Source organism: Oncorhynchus gorbuscha, unplaced genomic scaffold (genome assembly GCF_021184085.1).
Source record: "Oncorhynchus gorbuscha isolate QuinsamMale2020 ecotype Even-year unplaced genomic scaffold, OgorEven_v1.0 Un_scaffold_4212, whole genome shotgun sequence".
In the NCBI taxonomy this organism is placed as follows: Eukaryota; Metazoa; Chordata; class Actinopteri; order Salmoniformes; family Salmonidae; genus Oncorhynchus; species Oncorhynchus gorbuscha.
Window position 1 is genome coordinate 10,291 of NW_025748282.1, and position 6,476 is coordinate 16,766.

Here is a 6,476-nt window from a genome sequence, read left to right on the forward strand (position 1 = left end):
AATTGATTAATGTTTTGTTGCCAATGCTTATCTACCTGATCCATTGAAATGAGATCAGTGCTTGACTTGGACGGGAGCTCACCAGAGCTGTGTACCCACCTCAAATTTCTACTGCTTGAGCTCATGTTCCTCTTATAGAATATTAACTCAAAAGTGTTGTGGAGATCCTGCACCTAAATATAAACAGTACTGGTCCCTATTTCAAGTAAGATAATTGAACAAGAAATATAATGTATTTTTAGAAAATGCCAGAACTTTCAAGACTAACTTTTGTCTGTTTCTCTTTATTACTACTGGCCGACTTGAATAAAGTCTGAGGCCGGTAACCTCAAGTGAGGACAAACACAGCCTGATCTCTCCTTCCACACTGAGTCCAAACCTACAGTCACTGGGTCCTGATTGTGACAGTGGAGCCCAGTTTGCACTGCAGGATCCAGAGATGGCATCAGTGAAGCTGGAAGACTGCAGTCAAACACTGGAGCTGAATGTCAACATTAAAGATGAAGAAGAGGAGGAGAAGATGGGGACATCTGTTTCTCATGGTAAGAGCAGGTTCTAAGTTTGTTGTTCGTTCCAACTTCCAACTGTGAATGAAAAGTTGCTGTAGAACTGTTTCAATGAGAAAGTAATGTTATTTCATGCTACTGAGACTTGCATGGTTTGACACCAGTATTGTTCTATGAAATGAGTCTGTCATTATTAACCCTTGTGATAGTGAGTGGCTGATGTACAGGGCATTCAGAAAGTATTCAGATCCCTTGACTTTTTCCATATAATGTTACGTTATAAAAAATCCTCATGACAAAGCGAAAACATTTGCTTCCTGTTTCCATTGATCATCCTTGAGATGTTTCTATAACTTGGAGTTCACCTGTGGTAAATTCAATGAATTGGACATGATTTGTAAAGGCAAACACCTGTCTATGTAAGGTCCCACAGTGCATGTCAGAGCAAAAACCAAGCCATGAGGTCGAAGGAATCGTCTGTAGAGCTCTGTGACAGGATTGTGTCGAGGCACAGATCTGGGGAAGAGTACCAAAACATTTCTGCAGCTTTGAAGGTCCCCAAGAACACAGTGTCCTCTCCATCATTCCCTAATGATAGAAGTTTGGAACTACCAAGACTCTTCCAATAATTGTCTGGCCGGCCTGCCAAACCGAACAAGCTTGGGAGAAGGGCCTTAGTCAGGGAGGTGAGCAAGAACCTGATGGGCACTCTGACAGAGCTCCAGAGTTCCTCTATGGAGATGAGAGAACCTTCCAGAAGGACAATCATCTCTGCATTACTCCACCAATTAGGCCTTTATGGTAGAGTGGGCAGACGGAAGCCACCCCTGAGTAAAAGGCACGTGAAAGCCCACTTGGAGTTTGCCAAAAGGCACCTAAAGGACTCTGACCATGAGAAACAAGATTCTCTGGTTGGATGAAATCAAGATTGAACTCTTTGGCCTGAATGCCAAGCGTGATGTCTGGGGGAAACCTGGCACTATCCCTACGGGGAAGTATGTTGGTGACACTATCATGCTGTGGGGATGTTTTTCAGCGGAAGGGCCTTGAAGACTTGTCAGGATCGAGGGGAAAGATGAACAGAGAAAAGTACAGAGATCCTTGATGAAAACCTGCTCGAGTGCTCAGGATCTCATACTGGGGCGACGGTTCACCTTCCAACAGGACAATGACCCTAAGCACACAGCTAAGACAACACAGGAGTGGCTTCAGGACAATTCTGAATGTCCTTGAGTGGCCCAACCAGACACCGGACTTGAACCCATTCAAACTTCTCTGGAGAGACCTGAAAATAGCTGTGCAGCGACGCTCCCATCCAACCTGACAGAGTTTGAGAGGATCTGTGTGCCAAGCTTGTAGCGTCATACCCAAGAAGACTCAAGGCTGTACTCGCTGCCAAAGGTGCTTCAAAACAGTACTGAGTAAATGAGTCTGAATACTTATGTAAATGTGATATTTCAGTTATTAATTTTTTAAATTTGCAAACATGAAAAAAAAACTTTTACTTTGTAATTGTGGGGTATTGTTTAATTAGTGTTTAATTGCTATATTGTAATTACTTTGCAACCATGGCCTATTTATTTCCTTAACTTACCTTATTTGCACTCACTGTATATAGACTTTTTGTTTTCTTTTGTTCTACTTCATTAATGACTATGTTTTGTTTATTCCATGTGTAACTCTGTGTTGTTTGTGTCGAACTGCTTTGCTTTACCTTGGCCAGGTCGCAGTTGCAAATGAGAACTTGTTCTCAACTAGCCCACCTGGTGAAATAAAGGTGAAATAAAAATAAAATGTGTGTAGATTGATGAGGGGGAATAAACATTTGAATCATTTTAGAAAAACGTAATGCAACAAAAAAAAGTCAAGGGGTCTGAATACTTTCCGAATACACTGTTTCCCGGTGTAGACCAGTAGACGACTTAGGTAATTGAACATTAAGAAATATCATTTTTAGAGAATAAAGTGCCAGAACTGTCAAGACAATAACTTTGTGTCTGTTTCTCTTTACTACATCAACAGTGAGGACAAACTCAGCCCTCCTCTCTCCTTCTACACTGAGTCCAAACCTACAGTCACTGGGTCCTGATTGTAACAGTGGAGCCCAGTTTGCACTGCAGGATCCAGAGATGGCATCAGTGAAGCTGGAAGACTGCAGTCAAACACTGGAGCTGAATGTCAACATTAAAGATGGAGAAGATTGGGACATCTGTTTCTCATGGTAAGCACAAGTTTTAAGTTTGTTGTTCGTCCCAACTTCTCCACTGTGCATGAAAAGTTGCTGTAGAAGGAGTCTGTGTAGTGACTAACCCTTGTGATGGCGGTGAAGGATGAAATGGCTCATCATTTTCACTCCTTTTGTACCTTTTTAGCTTTTGACTCTTACCCATTTTTAGAATAGTTGTAATTCTCTTTTTGTGTTGTACAGCCTACTGATATGGATACATGTCACCAAGTACAGTAGGAAGAGGACTGGCCACCCCTTGAGGTTTTTACTCTACGTTTCTTCCTACATTTCTTCTTCAGAGTTTTTCCTAGCCACTGTGCTTCTGCATTGCTTACTCTTTGGTGTTTTAGGCTGGGTTTCTGAAAAGCACTTTGTGACAACTGCTGATGTAAAAAGGGGTTCATAAAATACATTTGATTGACATGTATATCACACCAACTGACTGGTTCTTCTGATGTTGTTCACACAGGAGACCATGTTGAGACATTCTCTACATCCAGAGAGCAGCTGGAAGATCACAGAGCTAAGAGGTCTCACCACTGCCCACACTGTGAGAAGATTTTGCCATTTCTATCAAAGCTAAAAATACACCTAAAAATACACACAGGAAAGAATCTGTATTCCTGCACTGACTGTGGGAAGAGCTTCACAACATCAACTAAGCTAAAAGTTCATCAGAGAACACACACGAGAGAGAAGCCTTATTCCTGCTCTGACTGTGGGAAGAGTTTCTCTCGTCTGGGCAACGTAAAACTACATGAACTTATACACACAGGAGAGAAGCCTCATCAGTTCTCTCAGACCAGCGAAGATTAGATTCTCCACTTATTTATCATGTCATTAAATAATTGGCAATGTTGAATTGGATCAAATGGAGAAAGCGTAGAGCACTTGAAATCCTATTTTCTCACTGTGAGAGAACTGTGCAGAGGAAATGGGGCGTTTATAGAATGTTAGCCTCTCTTTACTGATCAGTGTGCACCTTGTCAGTTTTGGTGTGTTTTGTTAGCTTCTGCTGTAATGATATTGAGATGACCTTGAATTTGCTTTTAGGGTTGAATATCCTTTGTGAGACGTCTCACAATGGAGTCTGATGGTTGACTGGGTGGAACTGCTTCCCTCTGCAGGTTTCTGTGGGAATGAGCTAGTAGACAACATGCACTGAGTGTACAAAACATTAAGGACACCTGCTCTTTCCATGACAGACTGACCAGGTGAACCCAGGTGAAAGCTATCAATCCTTAATGCTGTTTATTTATTATGGATCCCCATTAGCTTTCAGCAGAAAACAAGACACTGCAGTTGGAGTGGGCTAAGAATTGAAAAGACTGGACACTGGAGGATTTGAACATCTTTGCCTGGTCTGATGAATCCCTGTTCCTGCTGTTTCATGCTGATGGTAGGACTAGGGTATGGAAAAAAAACATCATTCCATGCATTAATGCTGTGTGTCAGCATTGCAGGCTGGTGGTGGTTGTGTGATGGTTTGTTTTCATGGCACACATTGGGCCTGTCATGCCAAATAATGTCCCCCTCTACGCCACAACGGGATTAGATAAACTTAGCGTCCGTTGCTAAACGAATGGTGTGATGACCTAATGATTATAATTTTGGAGATCATTACAGCCTAAATTATGTTCTTTTCATCATCGCTATGCAAACAAAGCTGATTTTCCCCAACAATTTCGCCGTTTAAAAGTTTTGTTTAGCTAATCAAATACAAACATGAATTCGTACTACTTTTTGGTACCTTGTTAACATTACAACATGAAATCCACGTCTTACATGTTGCTACATTTCGGAAATGACAATAAACGCGTGTAATCTGCTTGACACATTAAAGTGACTTACCTTACAGATCACAGTCAGCTCATTTCCATTTGATTGTCTGGCTGTCCTGTTTTATTTTAACTGTTATTTTAAACTAGCCCTTGTGGTTGAATATGAAATATATATGTGTGTGTGTGTGTGTGTGTGTGTGTGTGTCTATTGTAGGTCCTAGCATACAACAATGAATAATGTGGAACAAATAAATACCATCAAAGGATGCCTGGCAATATTTAAGATTGTAATACATAAACTCTGATCGTTTTTATTTTCACAGATGATTTTTTTGTACACACATGGCAGACATAGTTAACTCTGGTGTGTGGAATAAAGAGGTGGGTGCTGTGTGGTTGGGAGGTTCTGCCTGTCACTTGTTCTCAAATAGGCAGTCTCGGAAGGGGGACTTGAAGAGGGAGACTGCGAAGTCCAGGCACTGCAGTGTTAGTAGTTTTTTAGTTCATCTGTGTATCTCACATATTATATCCAATTTGTAAGTCGCTCTGGATAAGAGCGTCTGCTAAATGACGTAAATGTAAATATGCCCAGTATGATATGGTGTGCAAACTTTATTAGCAGATAATGACAACATGACAATAACAGTAGCTTTAAATGATGTAATGAGATGGATGGGATGAGTGGGCAGATTGTTGGGAAATCAGAAGTCACTAGATGCAGAATTTCATCTGGAGGGAGAGGTGAGAAAGAGTTAAAAGATGAGGAAGGAGGCAGAATCAAGAGATGCTTGATCAGGTGCTGTGGCTAATTCTTCCTGTCACTTGTCCTCGACAGGCAGACAGTCTTAAAGAACAATCATGTTAAATCAATTGTTGTTTTGTGATATCATTGAAGACGTTAGAACGGAAACATTGTAACTTTAAGAGCTTTCACAATGTATATGTCAGAGTTACATCTAAATGTTGTAAAACATATGATTAAATTGAACTATTTGTGAAAAGATTAAATGTGATTTTAGCCTTCTAAATGAGATCATGTTTTTTTCATATAGACTTTTGCCAAGTCGGTAACCACGCCCACGTGAGCACAGACATTGTGACAACGTGACGGAACCACCCTCCAAGTTGAGTGCTTAAAAATATTTGCTTTACAATTAACATGTTAGACCAGTACATTGACAGGTTGCTACTGACGTGTAAAATGGTTTAAAACGACCAGATCAGACAGCGTGGAGGGGTGACTACACGGCGGACAAATGGTTTAAAACTACCAGATCAGACAGCGTGGAGGGGTGACTACACGGCTGACAAATGGTTTAAAACTGTCCCGAGCTGCCCCTCTGTCCCGAGCTGCTCCTCAGTTACGTGGGGATCTGGGTGAGGACTACTAGGCCATGGTCGGCGGAGAAGGTGGATTATCCCAGGACGCGAAGGGGAGGAAATAGGACATTAATGGAGTGGGGTCCACGTCCCGAGCCAGAACCGCCACCATGGACAGACGCCCACCCGGACCCTCCCTATGCTCTTGAGGTGCGTCCGGGAGTCCGCACCTTAGGGGGGAGGTTCTGTCACGCCTTGGTCGTTGATTTTTGTGTTTTTGTTATATGGTTGGGTAGGCCAGGGTGTGACATGGGTTTATATGTTGTGTTTCGTATTGGGGTTTTATTAGCATTGGGATTGGGTATGATTAGGGGTGTATCTAGTTAGGCTTGGCTGCCTGAGGGGGTTCTCAATTGGAGTCAGGTGCTTATCGTTGTCTCTGATTGGGAACCGTATTTAGGTAGCCTGAGTTCGCTTTGTATTTTGTGGGTGTTTGTTCCTGTCTTTGTGTAGTATTCACCAGATAGGCTGTAATTAGTTTCACGTTTCGTTTGTTTTCGTATTTCAGTTATTTCATGTACCGTCATATCTTTCATTAAAGTCATGAGTAACCTACACGCTGCGCTTCGGTCCGACTCTCTT

General features: G+C 41.9%; 1 long non-coding RNA gene across 2 annotated transcripts; it reads left to right on the plus strand.

The window, feature by feature from the left end:
* Positions 1-487: 487 nt before the first annotated feature.
* Positions 488-5,035, plus strand: LOC124028459. Of its 2 annotated transcripts, none has more exons than XR_006837591.1 (3): positions 488-542; positions 2,935-2,994; positions 3,203-5,035. It is a non-coding gene; the product is annotated as an uncharacterized LOC124028459 (long non-coding RNA). The 2 variants fall into 2 exon arrangements; XR_006837592.1 differs by lacking the exon at positions 488-542 and adding an exon at positions 2,695-2,727.
* The last annotated feature ends 1,441 nt before the right edge of the window (positions 5,036-6,476 follow it).